Genomic DNA, 25,533 nt, shown 5'->3' with positions numbered 1-25,533 from the left:
TTTAGTTTAATTTCAATCTTATTTCAATCTTACTTTAAATCTACTTAAATTTACATTACATTGAGGAAATATTTAATATTTCACTATTTATTTCAATAAAAAATTAAGAAAATCTCTATTTTATTAGATTTTCAAAGATTACTACGTATAGATTTTCTATGTTTAAGTACACCAGTTTCTCAGTTCTAACCCAGCAGAACCAATGTTCTGTATATTTTAGTGTTTTCTTTTTTCATTTTAACTTTGGGCTTGATTAGATTATTTGCACCAGGCATCATGTTTGCCAGAGAAAGCACTAAACTATGCATAGGAGGTGTCATGTATAGCCCTGTCTAGTGTTTTCCTGCTGTTTATGTCTCATTGTTTCCTTTGTTTGTCATGTATATATTAGCACATGACTCTTTGTTTTGTTCCTCTTCCTTCCTTGTCTCCGCCTTTGCTCCACCCTCTAGTTGTGTCTCCATTGTGGTCCTCCCAACCTCGTTTTGAGATCCCAGGTGTTTCTTGTTTGAGTGGTTGTCTTAAAGTCCATGTCTGTGCTTCCTGTTTATGGGTCATTGTAGATGTATTGAGATTTTTGTATGTTTGTGGTCTGTCCTTGTTTTTAATTCCTGCTTTGTTCAGTGTTTAGCTTCTCTATTTAGTGTTTATCCTCTCTGTTTAGCGTTTAGTTTCTCTGTTCAGTATTTAGTTTCTCTGGTCATTGTTTAGCCTCTCTGTTTAGTGCTTTGCTTCTGTTCAGTGTTTAGTTTCTCTGTTTAGTGTTTTTATCCTTCTTGTTTAGTGTTAGACCCTTTGATCTGTTTAGTTCTTGTTTAGCGTACTAGCCCTAGTGTTTAGCCCCTTTGTCTAGTTCCCTAGCCTCTCTACAGGAGGGACCTGGTAATCATACAAATACCAAAAAAGATATATACTATATTACTAAACATAATATTATATTAAATGATAATCTAAGGTTGGCTAGGCTGAAAGTTAAACCAAGCAAGTCTAGAAGACTTGTCAAAGGACAATGTGTTGATTGTCAAAGGAAAACTTGTGCAAGAAAATTTTTTGATGGAAGGAGAAATTATCCCTACTGTATTGGAGAGACCAGTGAAGAGTTTAGATAGATGGTATAGTGCAGCGCTAAAGAATACAGAACAAGTTGTGGGACTAAAAGCTGAAGGCTGTTAATAACATTGATAGATCATGTTTGCCAGGGAAGTTGAAATTTTGGTGTCTGCAGTTTGACTTCTTGCCTTGTATTAGGTGACCATTGACAGTTTATGATGTTTCAATCACAGAAGTACAGAGGATGGAAAGGGTTACTAACAAAGCCATAAGGAAGTGTCTAGGGGTGCCAAAGTGTTTAAGTAGTGTGGCATGGTATGTGAGAGGGGTACTGGAGCTATCACTCAAGTTTAGTTGAGGAATTTAAATGTACAAAGGTGAGACGCACGATGATTTTGGCAGGAACAAAGGACGCAGCAGTTAAAATGTTAGCAACAGTCACAAAAGCAGGTAGGAAGTGGAACCCATGAGTGGCAGTGCAGGTAGCCAGGAGCTCATTAGAGCTAAGGGATATGATTGGCCAAGTGCAATGTGGAAGAGCAGGCCTTGGGTCAGGTGATTTGTGGAAAACTTTTAGTAAGGTCACGTCACCAGAGAGAAGACAAACAAGGCCAGTGGCTTTGCTGAGAGAATCTAGAGAAGCGGAAGATCACTTGGCAAGAATTGTGGGCGATGGAGGCATGTTGTATTAGGTTTTGCTTGGAGCAACTTATGATGTCCTTCCAATTCCACACAATCTTGGACGGTGAGTAGGTGAAGACCCTAGATGTAGATTTTGTACAGGGGTTGGCACACTGAAGCATTCTATCAGTTTGTAAGGTTAGTTTGTCACAGGGGAGGTATACATGAAGACATAATCAGGTGCTAAGGTATTTAGCATGTTTTTTAGACAGCAAAAACTTGGAGGTAAATGCACTGACGAGTGGTTGTAGTAATAAAGTGATTAGGTTTGCGCGTGAGGGGGCACGTATTCATGACCAATGGAAATAAATAAATATTTATATAAATAAAGAAAGAAAGAAATAGTGGTAGATGGGATGAAGCATGAGATTGGAAATTGCTTGTGGATGTAGGAAAAAACTGCAGGTCCCAGAGTGCATTGCATTAACTACACTGAGGCCAGATATGGTTCTGTACTCTGAAAGTAAATGCATAGTTTATTTCATAGGGTTATCAGTTCCATTTAAGGATGCCATTAACAAAGCATTTGAAATAAAGGAGCTGAAGTATGCTGACTTGGCGGCTGAGGTGAGGGAACCCGGGTGACAGGCACATGTATGATCAGTGGAGATAGGAGTTAGGGTATTTGTAGCTAAGTCTGCCACATCCCTGCTTGTGCAGTTTGGCATCAGTTTGGCCTGACAGGGCAGCTGTAAAGGAGTTATCAGAAACAGCTAAATTGTCTAGTCAGTGTTTTTGGATTAGGAGAACACAGATTACTTGGGGAAATGCGAGGTGCTATTATGATTGTTAGTGATGTAGCACATAAAGTTCACATGGAACTGGTGGCACTGAGCATGCATTAATGGTGCTAGTGGGGCTAAGAACAGCCTTTGGACAGGGAGGCCAGTGTGGATTTATGGTTGTTTATGGTAAAGGGTAAGGTAGGACTGGCTTGGAGGGAGGTGGGTCTGGGACACCGGACTTTACGGTTGAGCCTTCCAAAGGTGTCGTGGGCTTAATTAAGCAAAACACAGACAATGGGTCGTGCTTACCTGATGACCCCTGTGAAGAGTTAATGATGCATTGGGTGATTTGGGTACTCATGGGCTGGGCTCAATGAGTAACCATACATGTTAAGGATAGCTGGTTGCTGACTGGATCATAAACGGCCACAGCAACCCTAGTGTAATAAACAGTAATTATGTGATATAGCCATATTCAATATATTGCTTTCTTTTCTAAAAAACATTCACTACTAAAATATGTCATCACTTGATGTTTAAATGCTAACTGATTTTTTTATTTATTTATTTATTTTACATATTTCTGAATGTACAGCCTTCAAAACATATAACTTCAGATATATTTGCAGATATATTGATAATCTGAATTGTCTCATAGTTGAAAACATGAACATTTTTGATGATAATTTATTCCATGGCATATTGCTGTGACAAAATTAATGAGTACAGTTGAATGAGTATTTGCTGTATTCTGAAGACAGGTGATGGAAATGAATCTCCGCAGACACAGTTAAAGGTGTAAATACATCTTTATTTACAGAAACAGTGTTTTACGGGTTCTTAAGGATCCCGATTCAGCGCGCTCTGGTGACAGCTTACCCTAAACATTTCCCACTTTGGCGCACAGAGACAGAACATGCGTCTAAACATACAGAACAGGGAACATCTCTTAATGCTGCATTTAAGGCCTTATTTGTTCCCTTTCCTGTGCTTTATGTACTTGTGTGGTTTCTGTCTGTAGTTCATTATGTCTCCCTGTTCAGGTGTCTGTATAAGCTCTTTGTCAAGGTTTGTCTCTTTCATATGTCTCTGTCTAGTTGCCCCTGTTTAGAGTTAATTTAAACAAAAAACAGTGGAATGACATATTCTTCTTTCATATTCTTGTTGCTGGGTTTTGTTAACTACTCCAGATCTGTCATCCTGTGAAAACAATTGGTACATTATGAAATTAGAAACATAACACAAACCCTGATATGTTGAGCAGTAGAAATCTTATAATAAACAAGAATGGGAAAATATTACACTTTCAAAATTGCAACATTTGTCTCCTCAGTTCCCAGAGATATTTGTAACTGTTACAAATGTATATGTGGCAAATAAAATCTTGAATCTATAACATATACCATAACACATTACATTTCAATAATTAAATATTTAAAGTATTGTATTAAATATTTGTATTATTGTATTATCAATTAAATGTACTGTTAAATGATTTGCACACAATATTTATGCGAATGGAGTCTGTATTTTAATGTCATTATCCCACCCTACCGCCATATTTTTGTTACAAAAAGGTTCATACTGCTGTCATGAAAACAGTGCATTTTTAAATTTATATATATATATTATGTTAAACATGATCTTTTCAATTAGGGAAAGTTATTTTACCAGGATTTCATTCTGGTAATTGTAGCAGAACACAAGTACATGCATAATTCAATTACATCCTTCTATAAATGATATTAAATTGGCCATCTCTCCTGGCATCCACCAAGCATACAGCACTCATGTTCCAAAATGTGAATGAATACACAGTGATTTAAGCTTGCTTGTTCTTACAGCTCATGTTGTGATTACAACTCACTAGTTAGGTCCAAGTGGTAGCACTCAGTTCCATTTACATATCAATCATGCTTCTACTTGTGAGTGTTGATTAAGTTCTGTTCCAGGACTAACAGCTAATATCATGTAATGGTATCCTGTGTTTCTACTTACTGTTCTGGAGATTTACTTAGCCTTTAAAAAAATCCCAAGGAATATTTGCCATGCTTCTGGTAAACACCTTGAAAACTCAATGTTACAAGTTGGTTGTATATGTTGCACTTTATAATCCAATTATTCTTAATTGCAAATGGAGAGCTCACTAAGCTCCTCACAGAAAGTCACCTGGAGCAGGTCTTGAGCTGTGTGAGAGCAACACTACCTGCTACGCCACTGTGAGACCCTTCAAATCTAACTATCACATGGAATTAAACTTGAAAAGTAATGGCAACATGGCAACTTCTGCAAATGTATACATAACTTGAAGGTTGGATCTATTGAAATTGGTAATAAATTAATATGTGAAAAATTAATAGGGCAAAGCAGGGGGTCAGACTGAGAGAGTGGTTGGAAATAGCTAGAGGGCTTGAAAAAGAGTGATGGTCTGCTATGTTACCTACATCTAAGGAAGAAACTGGTTTTAGCTTCAGAAGGCTTATTTCTAGAGTGAAACTGAAGAAAGTGGAATTAGGAAATTTCAGCCCCTTGAAAGCTGCTGGAGCATCTATTTTTAGCACTTATGATTAAGCAATATTTCATCACCTACACTTACTGGTTTTGGGATCCTCATAACACTAGCACACTGCAATATCTGTTTTAAAGAAACACAATTACTACTTAAAAAAGAGAAAGAATTAATGAGCAGTATATAACACTTCTGATGCTGACACATGATACTGGGTATGGTGATCTTAGACTCATGTGCAGCTCTACCATTTTATTATAATAGCAATGCATTTCCATAGAGATTATACAAGCTGTTTGTGGACCATCTATATTTAAGTATGTTGGTTTTAAGCTTTAGCACACATTAAAGTTTTTTTCAATACTTTCATGTACCCATCTGACATAAATTTATTTACCTTCCCATAAACAGGTAGGCACAGAAAAGTTACTTGTTTGTCTTATCACAAACAAGTGCTTATCACGTTTAGTAGTGCAGGATGTCATACATTTGTTCCTGGCAAAATAAACCACCATATATGGGGACAAATGTATGCAGTGTACATGGATTAATTTAACTATAATTAATCCCTGACATGGTGTTATTCCAAGCTGTTTCAGTGATGCTATTACAAAGACAATCACATCACCTTCCTGCATAAGCATGTCTGCTTTTGTGCCAGTATTGCCAGGATAGAATAGGGTGGGGTTAGGTGTTAAAAATGTTGGTGGAAAGATCTGTTCAGGTCATGCTCTAGTTTTCTATATGCTACACTTGTGGGGGGGGGGGGGGTATTAATACCATTGCGTATTAATGTCAATTTAGAAACACTAATTTCTAGTATATCAATACAAATATAGCAGTTATTCATAAGAAGTTACAATTAATGTATACTCAGTATATATATATATATACTGAGTATACATTAATTGTAACTTCTTATGAATAACTTCTATATATATATATATATATATATATATATATATATATATATATCTCATAAAGATGCCAGTGTGAATGCTGCTAGCCAGACGTGTTCGTGCTCTGTGTTTTTCCTGTGACTTTGTTGTTAATATTGAATTCTGTGTTTCCTGGTTTTGAAAATGGAATCTCCCTACGTTGAGTATGAGTTTGTTTTGCCCCTTTTTATTACTGATGCTAGATTCCTTTTTGTAAATTTTTGTAAGTATGGACACTGTGTATATATTTTTTTTTTATTTGTTTGTTGAGGCATTTGTTATTTTCTAGGCACAGGCCATCTTGAAGTTCACTGGTGTTTGTGTGCTTGTAAATATCACATATACAATATATTATATGCATGATCCATTCTGTAAGGTACAGTGTACATTGTAAAAAGTACGCTCTGTACATTGTCCCTAGCCACCTACATAAAAACAGCCTAAAACATTTTTCCAGGGCCAAAAACTAGCTTGGCCTATACTACTCACCCCACAAACAATAATAATAATAATTAATGGAATTTGAATGCTGCCTGCTGACCTACTGTTATTTTTGGTGAATGGTAGTTTTAAAATGTGTTCTCACACTGAAGACTATTTAGTTCAGGATGGAAGACATTAAAGTACTAACTTATTTTTTCATCCTGTCAGTGTCCACAATGTCTTATAGATAGCTTATTTCTGCTGCGTTTACAGTACAAACTAACTTGGCCATAGAACATTAGCCAATATTATTTTGTGGACATTTTATGAGATTTACCAAAGGTTTGGGTTGCTATACCCTACTCATTACATAGCCTAAGTGTTCTGAAAGCAGTATAGCTTACCGCATGTTCTACTACATGTTCCTGTTCACAGTAAGTGCCACTGCCAGAACTGCCGTCACCATTACCACCACTGTCATCAGCCACGGGAGCTGATGAAGGCCCTGCTATGGCATGTCTGTAATGTTGGCACAAAGAGCAAGTTTGTTTTTTTTTCTTGCAGTCTCCCTGTGCCTCCTTTGCATTTTTTCTCCATTTCAGAAGATCTTAACAGATAATGTTATGTTCATTCACATTGCATTGCACACTGCACAGATCCAAAGGGAGGAAGTTTCTCATGACATGTTTTGGTCCGCCTTGTTTCAGTACAAAAAAATAAGCAATGGGCCACAGCCCGCATGTTTCAAGGGCCAGTGGTTAGGAAACAGACATTTATGCTGACTTTTACATTTTGTTTGCCAAATACATTATACAGGCATAACCAATGCGAAAGGGGTGGGTGTTTAACAATGTGATTGGGCCAGCCCAGTGTCATTCGGACTGCTGACCCACATAGCTTAACTCCGATCCGGATCCATTTTTCCTCTGACCAATCCGCATAACATTCAGCTACTGTTAGCGGATCCAGTCCAGATCCAGTCAGGGCTCTATTTGTGATTATAATCTCTGACGTGTCACTGATTTGCGGCTGCAGCTAGCCCGGATTCACTGCACAGACCGAACTTAACTTAACGGTCACTCCACCAACGCTACTGCATTCACCCTTCATGATATGAACTGCTTAAGAATGACCAAGTTTAATCAAATAAAAAAGGCTAGACACTTTTTTAATACCTTCCAGATGTTGTTAACTCAATGTTAGCTGTCGAGGCTTTCCCTTTATTGCTAAAATGAAACGATGATATGAACTGTATGAACTTACTTCGGTAAAATGTAGTTAAAAGCAGTAAATCCCATCCCATGTTTATGCTGAACGTTTATCACACTTGAAAATAACAGAAAAAGAGGCGCTATCCAACCCTATATGTTTGACCCTGAGTCGGACCCATAGCAATAAGAGGAACCAACTGCACACAGAGACCGACCCAGACTTTCCTGTGGCCCTAAGCTAAATTTTGAGCTCAGTGCCAAAATGTGAAAATTTTTGACAGTTGCACCTGACCCCCCACTAGTACTCTCTCTCCTTTTTTGGCTTAAGAATAAACAACTAGACATATACAGAACAACAAGCAGTGTATATTTATTTAAAAAACAATATATCAATAAACAGTTTTAACATAAATATCTTTGTGATCAGCCCTCCGGCATCCAAGTCAGCATTTGTCTGATTCTGTAACAACTGCAGTCCTTAAGGTGGAATAGAAGAAAAAGAAGCAAACCTAGCTGTTTATTCTCCAGCTTGCAGTTTTCATTCATTCATTCATTATCTGTAACCACTTATCCAGTTCAGGGTCACGGTGGGTCCAGAGCCTACCTGGAATCATTGGGCGCAAGGTGGTAATACACCCTGGAGGGGGCACCAGTCCTTCACAGGGCCAGCTTGCAGATTTTGTCACCTTAAATGATGCAGTAATTTTGTCCAGGTACCTGTAACTGCTTTACTGTTTAAGGTAAGGCATTTAATGAAAACTTCAAATATGCCGGTGTTAGTGTGATTGTGTGAATATAGCGGCGGCATTTAAGGTGAACTTAACTACGTCATTTTTTAAGGTGGTATGAAATAGTAAGCAACATTTAGCATGCTCTGGGGAAGTTTAATTGAGCACTAGACAGTATAAAACCATCAGAATATGTGCACTTTTCACTTTTCAGCTTCAAAGTTTGGTTCATGACACTGTGGCACTCTGAGGCTTTTAAGGTCGTGGAGAGCAGCTGCACAGTGCACGCCACCTCTAAATATAATCCCACAGCTATGTACGTAGATTACTATTTATTAACAGTCCAACCTCAGTCACAGGTTTACCTCACTGCTGTTCATGCACCTTAGTTTCCATTTTATTTAATACTGTGTATTAATCATATGTTGCCCACATTTACAAATAAAAGACAATACTGGTAACTGTCTGGAAAACAATATAAAAAATGTTAAATAATATTTTAATAATAATTATTTTAACTTGTTAAATACCATACAGTTATAGATAAGCTCTGTATTGTAATATTTTTTTCATGCACTTTTCTGTGACTGCGGCGCGTGAGCAGCTCTCACCGGCCTCAGGGAACAGCTTCATCCCGCAAGTATTTCAATATTTTGGTATCGCCCAAATGTAGTTAACATCGTTAATATTATGTACATTATTCTATCAACTGCTATATGTTACATACGTAATATTGAATATTTTTCTTTTCAAATGACAAACTTTAGCTAGGCTAACCTGTCCAAGTTTAGCTAGCTCCTTTGTTTCCTCTGACATAGAAAGCATTTAAATGCCATGACAATTGCTCATACACGAGAATTTTAATTTGAGTTACTATGTGGTTTAATGGCGTATTTTACAAGATAATGTGAGCATTTTTGTGGGTTTTATATCACACGGAACCACTTCCCTCAGTATAAGTAATAAAATACAAAAATATAGCCACAAGTGGTGGTTTACGGGTTCCTCGCAGCCTATGCATAAATTTTGCTTACATTTGCTAATATGAGGTCATATACACCATTGAAGAGTTATTGGGTATTTTTGTATATGCAACATTTCTGAGTGTGATCTCTCTGTGGGACTATCAGAGAGCATTTGTGGAGAAGCAGAGAGTGTCGCAAAGTATGTTAATAATAATTGTTTTTATGAGCTCTGTGGGTCTCTCAATCTTCGTGTATGCAAAAAGAGTTTGAGAAGCAGTATGATTTGGGTGGTAGATCATTCTCAGTGCAGCACTGCCATCTGGTGGTGGTTTGTTGTGCTGGACCATGTGGATCAAACAAAGCAGTGCTGCTGGAGCTTTACCCAGATATATTTGAAGATGAACTACTATCTGATAAATTACCTAATATGGACAAGTGTTATCCGCAAAATCACAAGAACCTTAACTTTAATAATTATTTTAAAAATGTTGAAATTTCATTACTGTGTGGCATCTAGGCTTTGCTTAATACAGGTGTGTAACTTGTCTTGTAAACATCATGCAAACAGCTGTAAGTGTAACGACACCAAAATGGGGCAGACGCTTGCAGATGAAGACAGGATTTATTCACACAGGGAACAACATACACGAGGCAGAACCTAACATACAAGATAACTGATAACACGAACACACAGTCACAGTAACAGAAGCCAGAAAACAACGGAAAACACAAACACGAAAGGAGCACGGTAAACGAAGTCCGAAAATAGCAGCTCAGTATAGCAACGTAACCGAAGGCAATACTTCGCAATGAGCATAAAACAGTCTGTCCTAATATACTCTCATGCTGAGTTATCCAGGTGACACAGATTAGAACTCAGGGGATGATGAACGAGAAAGCCCTCCCTGATTGGCTGACTGTGGGCATGTGACAGGAACTTGAGACAGAGTGGGATCCTGGGAATTGAAGTCCAACCTGTCCTGAGGGTTACTAGAGAGGTAGGGAGACTCGTTAGGTATGACAGTACTCCCCCCCAAGAAGTCAGAGGATGCCGAAAGACGAGGACAGCAACGACAAGCGTGCCCTCCTCCTCCTGCGGCCCCCAGTTGGGCCCCCGTGGATCCGTCTTGGTGTGGAACAGAGGAGTCCCTAGGACTGCGCCCTCTGGGAAAAAGGTTGGAGGAACCCGCGGAGGGACTCCTCACACGCCTCTGAGGCCGGCCTCTTGGTCTGGGGCCAGGCTTCTCTGGATGTCGTTCATGGAAGTCCTCCTTAAGGCCAGGATCCAACACATCTCCGGCGGGTACCCAACTACACTCCTCCGGTCCATAGCCCTCCCAATCTACTAGATATTGAAGATTACCTCTCCTCCTCCTGGAATCCAGCAACCGTCGGACGGCATACGCAGGAGACCCCCCCGAGACCAGCTGGAGGCGGAGGCACGCTGTCAGGCGTAGACTCATCTAACGGACCGGGGTTCACCGGCTTTAAGAGGGAGACATGAAATGTATTAGACACATGATACTGAACCGGTAAGTGAAGTTTATAGGTCACTTTATTGACTCTCCGAATTATTTTTAAAAGGACCAATGAACTTGGGCAACAACTTCTTACTCCCCACTGAAGATCTGAAATCCCTAATAGAGAGCCACACTCGGTCCCCTGGGAGATACATGGGTGTCTCGCCTCGACGGTTGTCTGCCTGTCTTTTATGACAACGTATAACCTCCTCGATTCGCTGATGAGTTTGCTCCCACACCTGTTCACTACGCTGCATCCAATCATCTACTGCAGGTACCTCAGAGGGAGAAGCTGTCCAAGGCATAAGCGGGGGTTGGAAGCCTAAAATACACTCAAAAGGAGTTAAACCAGTAACCGAGCTCGTTAGAGAGTTCTGAGCAATCTCAGAACTGGGACCAGTCAGCCTGATTTTCAAAACAATAAATTCTTAGAAATTTTCCCTAATCTTGGTTCATACGCTCACACTGACCATTAGACTGGGGGTGATACCCCAACGTGAGGCTAACATTCACTCCAAGCATCTCAAAAAAGGCTGACCACACTCGAGAGGTAAACTGGGGTCCTCTATCTGACACTACATCCTCAGGGATACAATAGAGACGGAAGACCTGGTTAAACAATGTCTCAGCGGTTTGGAAAGCTGTAGGGAGTTTAGGAAAAGGGATGAACCGGACTGCTCGTGAGAACCTGTCTATTATTGTAAGTATAACTGTGTGGCCTTGTGACAATGGCAAATCAGTGATGAAATCTACAGCAATGTGTGACCAGGGGCGAGATGGGACTGGTAAGGGCATAAGCTTGCCTGCAGGGAGTGTTCTAGGTATTTTACACTGAGAGCACGTGGAGCAAGAAGAAACAAAGCGATGCACATCAGAAGACATGTTCTCCCACCAATATCTACCCTTGATTAACTGCATGGTGCGAGTCTCCCCTGGATGGCCAGAAGTGAGGGCTGAGTGGGCCCAAGTAATGAGCTTGTCCCTACACTGCTTAGGTACAATTTTTTTTCCCCCTAGGACATTAAAGAGGAATACTACTCTGGGAAAGTGCCTGATCTATCTCCTCATCTATCTCCCAACGAACAGGGGAAACCGAAACCGACGGTGGTAACACCCGTTGGGGTGTAGTGGCCGCCTCAGAAGGCATGTATATTCGAGATAGGGCGTCAGCCTTAATATTACGGGTGCCCGGGAGATAGGATATGGAGAAATTAAAATGAGAGAAAAATAGAGACCAACGAGCCTGACGAGGATTCAGTCTTTTAGCAGATTTCAAATATTCTAGATTTTTGTGGTCTGTGAGCACCACAAAAGGGTGTAACGCCCCCTCCAGCCAATGGCGCCACTCCTCTAAAGCTGATTTAATGGCTAGGAGCTCTCTGTCACCAATACCATAATTACGTTCAGCGGAAGACATTTTGTGTGAATAAAAGGCTATGGGATGCAATCTCTTAGGTTCACCAACCCTTTGTGATAAAATGGCTCCAACTCCCACTTCCGAGGCATCTACCTCAACAACAACGGGCTGAGAGGGGTCCGGATGTTTTAAAATGGGGGCGGTAGTAAACATCTCCTTTAAATTCTCAAATGCCCCCTGAGCCTCCATATTCAAGATCAACCTTTTAGGATTACCCTTTAGCAAATTAGTCAAGGGTGAGGCCTTGCTGCTAAAATTTTATATAAAACGGCGATAGAAATTTGCAAACCCTAAGAACCTCTGTAGATCCTTGATGCAAGTTGGAATCGGCCAGTTCAAAATAGCATCAATTTTATGATCGTCCATTACAGTCCCCTCGGAGCTGATAATGTAACCTAAGAATGATAAAGAAGAATGATGAAATTCACACTTCTCTCCCTTCGCATACAACTGATGTTCCAGGAGACGTGTAAGCACATTTCTCACATGTTGAACGTGACTCTCCTTATTCGGGGAGTAAATTAGTATATCATTGATATACGCAATAACATTTACACCAAGCATCTCCCTTAAAACATCATTCAAAAAGGCCTGAAACACTGCGGGTAGATTTTTTAACCCAAAAGGCATTACAGTGTATTCGTAGTGCCCCCTAGTAGTAATAAAGGCCGTCTTCCACTCATCACCTTCACGTATTCGGATTAAGTTGTAGGCACTACGGAGATCTAATTTAGAAAAGATAGTAGAACCGCGAAGCTGTTCTAAGGCGACCGGGACTAGAGGCAAAGGATAAGAATAGGCTCTAGATATCTGATTAAGCCCACGGTAGTCTATACGAGGTCGAAGCCCCCCGTCCCTCTTTTTAACAAAGAAAAACCCGGCTGCAACAGGAGAGGTGGAAGGCCGTATAAAACCCTGTTCTAAAGCCTCCTTGATATACTCCTCCATAGCTCTCTCCTCACCCTGAGTTAAGGGATATACCCAGGACTTGGGTAGAATAGCACCCTTTATCAGGTCTATAGCACAGTCATATTCTCGGTGAGGAGGAAGCTGGGTGGCCTTAGTTTTACTGAACACTTCTATAAGATCATTGTATTCTGAGGGAATATCAACAGGGGTAAGAGTATTTGGACTCTCTATGGTGGTGGACTGAACTTTAACGGAGGGGAATTTAAGACAGTGGTAATGACAATATGTTGACCAGGAAATGATTTCCTTCTCTGCCCAGGAGATAACAGGATTGTGTCTCTGAAGCCAGGGTAACCCCAAGATTATTTCATAATCAGTTGAGTTAATGACAAAAAAAAACACGTTCTCTCTCTGTGGAGAGCACTAACAGAAACGGGTCTGGTGATTAGAGAGACAACTCCTTCTCCCACTGGATCCCCATCCACGGCCGACAGTCTCATTGGCGTATCAATATGTTCAACAGGGATCTGGAGCTGCTCCACCAGCCTGGAATGAATAAAATTCCCTCCGCTCCGGAATCTATTAAGGCTGAAAACACAGCAAGAGACGTAGAGCAGTCAAACATCACAGGGAGGAAAAAGGACTTGGATACCAACCCCAACGTGGGTATACTCACCACATTAGCTTTCCTGGGGTTGGTGCCATGGTTCTATGAGGGCAACTCCTACACTCCCGTATCACATGACTGGGAATCCCACAGTACAGGCACAGACCTCTCTGCAGATGACGGAGCCTCTCCTCTGGAGACAGGCGAAACCCATCCCATTGCATAGGTTGGTGTGGCTCTGGATCTGGGTGAGAGTCCTCAGAGCGATCCCGATGCACAGGGACGATCCGACGTTGAGAGCTGACTGCTGAATTAGACGTAGGGAGTCTCCGAGAACCTCGACCATGTCTCAATTGATCGAGCCGAATAGCCAGAGAAATTATCTCGTCTAAAGACAAGCCATCATCCTTACAAGCCATCTCAGTCAAAATGTCAGAATTTAATCCATTACGGAAGGCTATGATCAAGGCAGGGTTGGTCCAACCACTACCGGCTGCAAGAGTCCGAAATCTTAGCGCATACTCCGACACGGATTGAGTACCCTGTTTAAGTTGCAACAGTAGTTCCCCTAAAGAGCGTCCCTCATGCGGATGATCAAACACAGTTTTGAATTCCTGGATAAATTTCTCGTACCTGTAAGACTGAACGGTGGACCAAACGGCCGTAGCCCAATCTAACGCCTTGCCTGTTAACCAAGAAATCAAAAACGAAATGCGCTGTTGATCCAAGCTAGGAGGAGAATTGGCAAAAAAGAGAGAACACTGTAACAAAAAACCCTTGCATTGATTAGGGGAAATGTTAAACATCTCTGGTTTACTGACCAAGAAAGGACTTTGCTCAATTGTAACAGGGGAAGAATGGGGATGAGCAGGAAAGCTCGTAGGATTCTGTTGTTGAAACTGAGAAACCAGTTGTCCCATATTATTTGTCAAAGCCGTTAGTTGTTCCTGCTGCACACGCTGATGTTCAGTAAGAGTGTCAAGGGACTTACTTAGCGAATCCAGAAGTTGGTTGTGTTGACCCAGTAATTGTCCCTGGGTACTAACGGCGGTATGAATCCCGCCGGTATCCGCCGTCTGCATAATTGGGCGAAGTATTACTGTAACGACACCGAAATGGGGCAGACGCTTGCAGATGAAGACATGATTTATTCACACAGGGAAGAACATACATGAGGCAGAACCTAACATACAAGATAACTGATAACACGAACACACAGTCACATTAAAAGAAGCCAGAAGATAACGGAAAACACAAACACAAAAGGAGCATGGTAAACGAAGTCCGAAAATAGCAGCTCAGTATAGCAACATAACCGAAGGCAATACTTCGCAATGAGCATAAAACAGTCTGTCCTAATATACTCTCATGCTGAGTTATCCAGGTGACACAGATTAGAACTCAGGGGATGATGAACGAGAAAGCCCTCCCTGATTGGCTGACTGTGGGCATGTGACAGGAACTTGAGACAGAGTGGGATCCTGGGAATTGAAGTCCAACCTGTCCTGAGGGTTACTAGAGAGGTAGGGAGACTCGTTAGGTATGACAGTAAGTCAAAAATGCTTTTACCAAATATTATGAAAAGGCACCAGCTTCTTTCATATGGGCTTCAGAAAAGATCATTACATTTTACTGGTACTCCATCCTTAGGTGGCATTATAATAAATTAAAAAATTAAATTAAATTATTTTTCGAATTGTCGCGCCCCCTGTATATGCATTTTGATCATATTTGGACATGTGGATCACATATGCACATGTGTGCCCATTTTGGTTTGATTTGGGTCAAGTTTGAACAAGTTATAGCTCAAAGAGTGAATCGAGCTCCGCCCACTCATGTTTGTTGAAATTTTGCAGCAACAGCATGCCCAAATCTCAAATTTGTTTAAATAATTATTTATCTACAGTTTGCAATGAGATCAATTGTTTGTTGATGGGATCAAAACCCACAGGTTAGCTCCAAAACCTCCATTTTCACAATTGAGGAAAAACTATAATTTTTTTTTTAAATAGTTGCAATTGCGAATATTGTGAGACACTAGGGAGAATATGTTATGAAGCTAATATCATGTTGATATGTTCAATTTTCACCAAGATATTCCATATTTTATGTTTAAAAACCTGAATTGCGCCCCCTTGTGGCTATCAACACAAACATTGTTATGCTCTTACAAAGTGGACATACCATTCAAATGTCATGATGATTGGGCATTGTTAAGCCTGTCAAACACCTGTCCTTAATTTCCCAAGCTTGCTCACAGAACCAGCATGCCAAACATCAACTTAATACGCCTTGTAGATGGTGTGATATTGCCACAAAGACATAATTAGCTATTATGGCGCCCCCTATAATATTTCATGCACCAGCAAATGCATGCTACCTCAGAATCATGTCTTGAAGTAACGTCTGAATGTTCATTTGATTTGAGTAAAATACAAAGGAGTTACAGGGATTAAAGTAAAACATGCCATTCACGGTACAGGTTAATTTGCATATGTTGGATATCTTGTTTCTGCAGGTGAACAGGGAAAAATGCAGATAGGTGGTTAATTTAAGTAATTTAGATGAGAACTTTAGCATCAGTTGTAGCATAATCGTTTGTAATATAACCTGATAAGCTTGCCACATTTGAAGATCTGTTGTTAATGAATTTGCATGTAAAAACAGTTTACATTTTCTCATTAAAGATTTTTAAAGAAAATATTGACGTGAACAGAAAATGTACATAATCTCTATCTGTTTAATTATAGAGCTGGGATTCAACAAGGAGTATATCTGAAGTGACTACACTTGAGCGTTCTTTCACTACACTACAGCTGATATTTCCATCACTGTTGAGGACAGTGAGGTTTGGACAACTTTCCCAACCTACTGGTGAAATATTTATTTTTGGAAAAAAATGCACTCAGTGATTCCGGGTAGGCTCCGGACCCACAGCAACCCTGAACTGGATAAGTGGTAACAGAAAATGAAAAAACCTAGTTTTACTCATATTACAGATGTTGGATAGGAGTCTTACCCAGGGACCCTTATTGCTATTGTGGAGTGTGGTTCCCCGAACTGAGAATCCATGCCAACCATAAATGCTTAATCATTTCAAAGGGCCTAACTAAGGCCCTATTTTGGCCATTTGATATTCAGAGAGACTTAATCTTCTGTTTTAACTTTTTATTCTAAATTAAATATACACAAAATCAAGTTAGTGATAAATAATAAAGTAAATAATCCCCTGGTATTTCATGGCCCTTGCTAAAAGCTACCAGAACTGAGGTTTATAATCATGCAACAAAATGTTAAGTATCTCTGTGAAATATTCTCTGTCACCAAATATACTCAGGGAAAGCTGTAAGGCTTCATGTTTATGTAATGACTGCAGTAGCACTATTACAGTCTAACACACTGTAACAGCATGAACACATTTAATGAACACAAATGGGTCACAGTATAAATACGCACATTTTTCTCCCTGCATATTAATTGCACCTTTAATTACTGATTGCATGCACATATACCACATAGACACATTAAATATGTTAATATTCACATCTGTATTCTCTCCTCAAATTAAGTTCCTTTCAAAGGTCATGGCACTTTGAAGCACCCTACCATTATTGTAATTATGTAGAAAATAAGGTACTGGATTAATGGATAATTAATGTATATTAATTATTATAATTTTAAGGAGCAATATGTAATATATTTATTCTACTAAATTATGAAATGGCCTGTATGAAATGATCTGTAATCACAGATTAAGAAAACATGCAATGCTGAAGCATAGGTATCCCTTAAAGCAGTGCTATAGGTCATATGTTCATTTCTGAGTAATGTCCGTTCCATAGCAGAACTCTGTGTTGGGATCACACCCACTCCCCAATCCCAGTATGCTTTATACTACCCAGATTGCAAGTTATGATGAATAATAGAAGACACAAACACAGCGTGCTGTGGCCATGGAAGCAAGCAAGCAAACAGAGAAAACATTTGATTTTCCCAACCCTGGACTTGGCTTCCTTCTGAAAATGACTAGAGGATGAGATTAATGATATTATTACTAATACTAATGCAAATTGGGAACAGGAAACAAACATCTGCCTTATCTGAAGTTATGAAATACCATTATTTTGGGAGTAGGACCATGCCCAAACTACTCCCCTCCTCCCCAAACTCCTCCCCCTATATATACTGTACAAAAGACTATTAATTTACATGTTCTCATGCTTCAAGTTTAGTATGCATGTAGTTAAGTTTTGTATGTAGTTATTTTTTCCGCCACTAGGTGGCTACTCGAATGCACCAATGTATAACTAACAAATGTATGCTAAAAACGTGGTTCAGAGAGGCATGAAACGGTCTTCATTTGGTCGTTCTCGTTGGTAGTGTGCGTCCATTGAACGTGAGTGACATTATTTTTTGCTTTATCTTTTGTTTTTAAAGACCGAGGTTGTATAGGACAGAGATATATATATTTTCACTGGGTTTTGTCGAGTGTTTTAAGTAATTTGGGGAAAGTAGCTGCTAGCTACTAGCTTTACCTAATTGATATATGTAAACCTGTATGTGACGCAGTACATTATGATTCGGTCTTAGCCTCGTGACAAGCATTTAATGATGTTTATTTATTATAGACATTTTATGTTGTATTTGTAATAAGGAGATTTGTAGATCAGTATTTCTAATTGTATTTGTTTATTATCTCTGTATAGAATACCACACTCACTTCTATTTACATGTGGAGACCTGTACCTGATTAATATTAATGGACAAGTCAAATTAAAGAGAATTTTAAGATAAATCCTGGACCTGAATAGTATCTCCATTTATCTCAACTCACCTGAACATATATAATTGTTGTCCTGACCCGACCCCTGAAGTGATTGTTAATATATATACAAACCAGTTACAGTCATTAATACATATACCCTACAAACTCACGCAATTTCCGTGTAGGACAAACTTGCTGCACTTGGCTGATGAGATGAACCTTGACTCCACTTCTCTTCAATGTGTGCTCATTCCTCTTCTCTAGGTTTGTTTCTGCTGATCCTCTGCTTCATATTTGGAGCTATGTTCTGCCATCGCCAAGCCTCTCCACCTGCTACAACCAGCGTCCAGAGTGAAACCCTGCCTCGAGCCTCCCATTTCCGCTTTCTCCAGCGGAAACGGTTAGGGGACTACCTCATGTTTGGGGAAAGCTTTCAGCCATTGTCATGTTTGCTTCACCACTGCTCCAACTGCTGCAAGTTTTAAAGCACACCTGTTTCCACACAAACAATTCTCTTGCTTCTCCTCTCAGTGACTCGCATGAATCCCTGCCTCTGCCACCAGCTTGTGGCCTTGAGCCTCCCATTTCCTCCTCTCTGGCTGAACAGCCACATTGTTCCAGTAAAGTGCTCCAAAGATACAGCGTCCTCTTTACTCATTCAGCTAACGAGAGGAACCCTCCTCATCTATACTGCTGGTGTACAGAGCCCCTACACAGCTTCACACAACAATGACACACACACGTCACACATCACAACCTCCTCTCTCCCAGCTCAGCTCCCCTATTACTCTTCTTGGTTGTGTTAGCTTCAATGTCTTATTGTCTTTGCTGTCTCGCAAGTCGTTGTCTTAGAAGGCTGCTTTTTAAATTAATATTATTACCTAAGCTACATTAGAAATGGCTTGGAATCTGCAATATTTCTGCACATTTCCAGGGTACTAGTTCACCTACAGTGCTCGCCAAGATGATTGCATTTTGAAAAGATTGGAACAGAAAGCAGGCAGCATGTTTAAGCATTCATTCTGACATGACTCTGCACCTTCTTCCCTTGGTACACTGCCATGATAGACAGCATTGCACGATTTAGACGTAGACACCTGTTCTCTCTTCTCTCTTGACCCTCCATCCTACTCTCTCGTTCTGTCTCTGCTCATCATCCAATCCTTCTTTTATAATCTCACCTCATCCCTTTATCATCCCACCCCTCCCTTTCTCATTTCTCCTTCTGTCTCTACTCATCATCCCACCCTCCCATTATCATTCCACACCATCTCTATATCATCCCACCCACTCCCTTCAACTCTACCCCTGTGGCAGCCGTCACTCCATGCCTCAAACTTTCTAGATCGCACCCCTCCACAGGGGTGATTCCTGCCCAGTACTCAATGCAGTCTCCTCGTTGCACAGCTTCCTCGTTCCTCATTAGCTTTCATCTCATCATCCCACCCCTCCCCTCATAATCCAATCCATCCCTTTATCATCACACACTCTCTCCTGCGGCAGCCTCTGTTCCATGCCTCAAACTTTCCATCTTGCACCTCCTCCACTTTTCTGGATCACCCTTCCATTTCTTACTTTCTTTTTTAGTTTCCCTCTATGCCACTGGCACCATCATGGCATACCTGCCAACTAAGGACATCTCAATTCATTACTGCTGGCTCTCTGTAGTATTCAATGACTTTTATGCTAGCTACTAATTCATTTTCCTTTTCAAATCTGTTGCGCAACCATTACCCTTTGTTGCTGCGGCACTTTGAGGACTCAGTCATGCCATCCCCTTCATTCTAAAATTTCTGTCATCATCATAATCAATGCTATTCCTCTATCACCTTACACAGCGATAAGTCATGCACCAGTTTATTAAAGGCAGTTAATTCACGGACCCACTAACCCCTAATTACTCATGATCCAGGACACCAATCAAACCTTCAACCAAACTGTCTCTCAACCTGGCCTTTCTGTAGCACTTCTGTAGCATTCCTGTAATTTTTGGGTACGGCTTCATATGCATACATAAGCCAACCTGAAATCACCTGAGTTCACCTCCCCTTTTCAGCCTTTTTACGGAGATGTTCTGTACTAGCAAAGTTAAAGGGAAATATTTATTAGTCATGTAACATCAGCCTTGTTCAGTTTAACTTTTAAGGTGAAAACAGAAAGTTTAAAATTAACCAGATAAATACAGGAAAAAAAAACGCAGCAAATCTTTCCTTTCACTAGCATAGATGATCATTTATTATGACACATTGTTTTCAGCTATGAAGGTTCAAAGTTTTTAAACTCATCTTGTGCGTGTTCATGTAGGTTCAGTTTTCTCAACCCACATGAGCTTTGTGTCTGTTCCAATGTCTATCAGTTCCAATGCTTATAGGCCATATTGTTTTATTGTCTGCATCATCCTTGATCACTGTTGGTAGGTATTCATCACTGATGAGCAGAAGAACTCAACAAATCCTTGCTATATATAGCCATTTTCTTGTCAATTATCAGGTCACACTTACTCAAACCCATACCATGGTTTAAATAGAATCAACAGCATTATCTGTGTGTGGATTTAATATTTTGGTTGATCTACGTTTATAATCATGTAGGATCTCCTATCTCACAATCACACCCACACATTGTATATCATTTGTAGAGACCTGGATAAATTATCTTAATAAAGCTTTACGTTAATCCTGAATAGGAATTAAATTTATCATTACAAATGTGTGACTGGAGAACTGTATATGTGTATGGATTAGCTAATGAATCTGTGCCATTTTGAAGGGACAGAAACCAGCCATGTGTTGTTGCAGGCCTCTGAGAAAGCTTGCCATGATATTAACATGAGGCTTTCCACGGTCAAAAGACAAAGAGCAGCGTATTATTAAGGCAAGACCAGGCTGCAGTTGTAGCCCATTTGTTTGATTAATTCCTATGACAAAAAAATTAAATATGTATTTTTCAACGAGTTAAATTGAAATTGACAGAATTGTTTTTATTTGACAAGTCAGCAGATGCCCTTTAAGCACTAACCTCTTGGAAACTGGGCTAATGCACTTCATGACTTGAGAAGAACAAAATGGCTTAAGTCATCTGAGCAGTCTGTAGATGCTGACGTAATTCTGTATATGAAAAACTGCACTCAGCCTTGGCTGAGCTCCAGAGAACAGCTTTTATAAAAATAAAAATACTTTTACTTCTTAGTTCACAAATATACAGGCTGTAAAATGTCTAATGCAGATAACTTGAGTATAGTTACAAATCCAATTCATTATTCAACTCTTTAAATAACTAAGCTGATGTCTGGATGCACTTTGGAATTATTTTTTATTTTTTGGTGACACTGGCATGTGTCGATGTCACTGACATTCGTTTTTTTTTTTTTTTAACATCTGCCAGCAGCCTACATTTAGCTAGCACATGGATCTTTAGGCACCTAGGTGCCTAAATTGCTAAGCATACGTGTCTTACTTGTAAATGGACCTTAAAGTCAAACAACTGGCCTGATACAAACATATGTTAACATCATGCTCAAACTGTGAAACAAAAACTTTAATTCACTGAAGAAAGAAATAAGAAATGCATAGCCTACAAAAAGACTCAATTATGCAATATTTTGTGTTCATTTTATTTATTTATTTATTATTTCCATAATGTATTATTTATTATTAATTTATTTAATAAATTATTATTTTATTTTATTTTATTTTATTTTATTTTATTTTATACAGGGCGGCATGGTGACGCAGCAGGTAGTGCAAAAACACACATTGGTAGGTGGATTGGCGACTCAAAAGTGTCCATAAGTGTGAGAGTGTGTCACCCTGTGAATGAATAGTGACCCCTCCAGGGTGTGTTCTTGCCTTGCATCCAGTGATTCTAGACCCACTGCAAGCCTGAATTGGATAAGGGGTTACAATTAATTAATTAATTTTTAGACACAGCTCTATTAACATATTCAAAATGAAATTTAAAGAGTAACTTTGTGCAAAAGTTTAATGTCTGCATTTAAATGAACAATTTAATTATAATTAAAATATAAACTACCGTAACCTGTACGTAAGGTGTCAATGTCAATGTCACCAAAATGTAAGATGCAGATGCCATTGGCATGTTCCAGCATCACCTGAATGTAAGATGCCGATGACATTGGCATGTGCCAGTGTCATAAAAATGTAAGGTGACAATACCTTTTCATGTTATTACCGCTACTGTGTGAGGGGTGGGGGGGTAGGGTAAGAAGCCATCAATCACGGAACATCCTCATTGAAGAAACAGTGAACAGGAACATACAGTGAAGAAAACACTGAGAGCAACAAAATCCTTTTGACATTTTACATGAAATAACGCTGCATATAACAGGGTTTTTTTTTGTTTTGTTTTTTTTTTGCCTTTGTGCTATGTATAAACAAACTATACTGTGTTACATTTATGAAGTAAATAAACGACTGCAGAAAAATGAAATAACATTTCTGCATGTAACAAAACATTTTTAACTCTGAAAAAAAGACGTTGGGTTGACGGTTAATGCCTATTTGCGTCCTTGTAGTAATGGAAAAAAAAATGCCGAACTTATATTATCCACTGGCAGCAAACGAAAATGCTGTGCTCTCTCTGCATGCCGTCATTATTTTACTGGTGCCGTGCAGTCAGCTGTCAAAAAGTTCAAGAAACAGCACACTGGCGGGTGTTGCACGTTGGAAGTTGTGAATTGTATTAAGAGTGACAAAATATTTTAAATATTAAAATATTTAAGATGTTACAAGATTGATATAATATTCATAGAATTACATTTTGAAAATGAATGAACTAAAATAAAATACATTTTAATTAAATACTCAGTAATTATTTTCAAAAGCTGAGCCACATCAGAGGGATTTTGGCCCAGATCCAATATAGAGTTGTCTTATAATAGTTGAATCTGTTATGGATCTGTCTGCATGTTGGTAAATCAAATCCTGTCTGCATATTTGGGCCAGAAGTGGTCCTAACACTGCCACTTTGTAGAATGCACAGTACAGAATACAGTACAATAGCAATCAAATGATTTTACACATTCGAGTAAAAAGAAAAAAAATATTAAAGTTTTTTTTTTTTTTCTTTAGTGAGGACTTATTCAGCAACAAAGTCACACATTTATTGGCAGGTTCTCTTCACAAAGAGCAAAATATATAATATATTTATATAAATAAATATATAAATAAATAATATATATAAATATATATAAAGCCTAGATTTAGGTATAAAGCCTAGATTTTGGTGTAGGAAAATTATATTGTTATTATGTATACATAACATTAGTTGTCAGATGAGTAATTATGTTTAATTGAGAAATAATTTCTAATTACAAATATATAAATTAATAGTTCTGGTCAGTTTAGACACCAAAGCTGGAAAGACAAATTGAGGGGCAAGAGGGAAGAGTTTACCCGGAAAGAAAAAAAAACATGAAAAAAGAGTTGCTGTTGTCCATGTAAGCTATATTTTTAAAGTATGTTTAGTAAATATGCTAAATTTGTTAAAGACACAAAACATATGTGGTTGCATGCTTTTTACATTGAGAGATTATGTTAAATGTCCAAGCTAACACTTGGAAAAGCACAGGAGTGTAGCGTGCGAACCAAAGCTAGCCCACCGGGCCACTACGCTCCTCAAACAGGTCAAACAGGTTTGCCTCGCTCAGCGAAGCACCCGCTGAGGAGCCTTTTAAGAGTGCTCTGGTTATAGGAGACTCTATTGTTCAACATGTGAAATTAGCTACTCCTTTAGGGGTGCCAGCAGTAACAGTTAGCTGTTTATCAGGAGCCAGAGTGTCACACCTTGACACTTTCTGGTTGTTTTCCTCCTTCCATGTGGCTCTGTTTGTTGTTTATCTATCTCCGCACATGGCTTTGTTTATGTTCACTCTAGCTCCACCTCTTGTTCCACCTCTCTGTAATTGTCCTTCGTTATCTGTGTCAGGTGTCTCTTGTTAAGTTCATGTATTTAAGCCCTCTTCCCTCACGTCGTCGCAGTTCCGCCTGCCTCTGTGGACGTCACTGCAGGTTCCCCTGTCTCCGTGGACGTCGTCGCAGGGTCTCCAGTCTCCGTGAGTACGGCTCCCTCAGCTGCTCCTATCTCTGAGACTGTGGCTACGGCCGTTTCTGCCCCTGAGACTGTGGCTACGGCCGTTTCTGCCCCTGAGACTGTGGCTACGGCCGTTTCTGCCCCTGAGACTGTGACTACAGCCGTTTCTGCCCCCGAGACTGGGGCTGCGGCCGCTCCCGGTCATACCCGTAGGACGGCCCCAAGGACTTCGGGGCCGATCCCCAGAACTGTGCCCAGGCTGGTCCCGCAGACATTTCCATGGACATTTGCCAGCCCTGGGCACCCACCTGTGATTTTTGTTCCAGTGTCTGTTCCTGTCTTGGTTCCTGTCTCTGTCCTTGTCCCTGTGCCTTTGTCTGCCTTTCTTTCAATTCCAGTCCCTGTCACTGTACTCGTGTCAGTCCCTATTAATGTCATGGTCCCAGTTCCCTTGCCTCAAGTCCAGTTCCCTGTTAGTCCAGTCCAGTACCCAGTTAGACCCTCTGTCCAGACCCATGCCCAGTTCCCTGTTAGTCCTCTTCAGTCCTCTATCCAGTCTAAATGTCAGTACCCTGTTTCTGCTTCCGTCTTGTCCCAATTCCTGTCACGTTTATCTTCTCCTGTCTTCTCTCGTTCTCCGTCTCTTCTCTCTAGTTCAGTTCAAGTGTCCGTTTAAGTCCCGTCCCGTATCACCATTTCCATTTCCTGTTCCATACTAAATCTTCTAGTTTCATTTTTGTCTTGTTCTTCTGGCCCCCTCCTGCGCCAGCTCCTGGAGAGGCTAGTTTTTTGCGGTCCGGGAGTTGCGCGTCTTGGGGGGGGGCGTCTGTCACACCTTGACACTTTCTGGTTGTTTTCCTCCTTCCATGTGGCTCTGTTTGTTGTTTTTCTATCTCCGCACATGGCTTTGTTTATGTTCACTCTAGCTCCACCTCTTGTTCCGCCTCTCTGTAATTGTCCTTCGTTATCTGTGTCAGGTGTCTCTTGTTAAGTTCATGTATTTAAGCCCTCTTCCCTCACTTCCTGGTATCGGC

The sequence above is a fragment of the Hoplias malabaricus genome, chromosome 1, assembly GCF_029633855.1.
Source record: "Hoplias malabaricus isolate fHopMal1 chromosome 1, fHopMal1.hap1, whole genome shotgun sequence".
Classification (NCBI taxonomy): domain Eukaryota; kingdom Metazoa; phylum Chordata; class Actinopteri; order Characiformes; family Erythrinidae; genus Hoplias; species Hoplias malabaricus.
Note: the sequence above shows the minus strand (reverse complement) of the source record.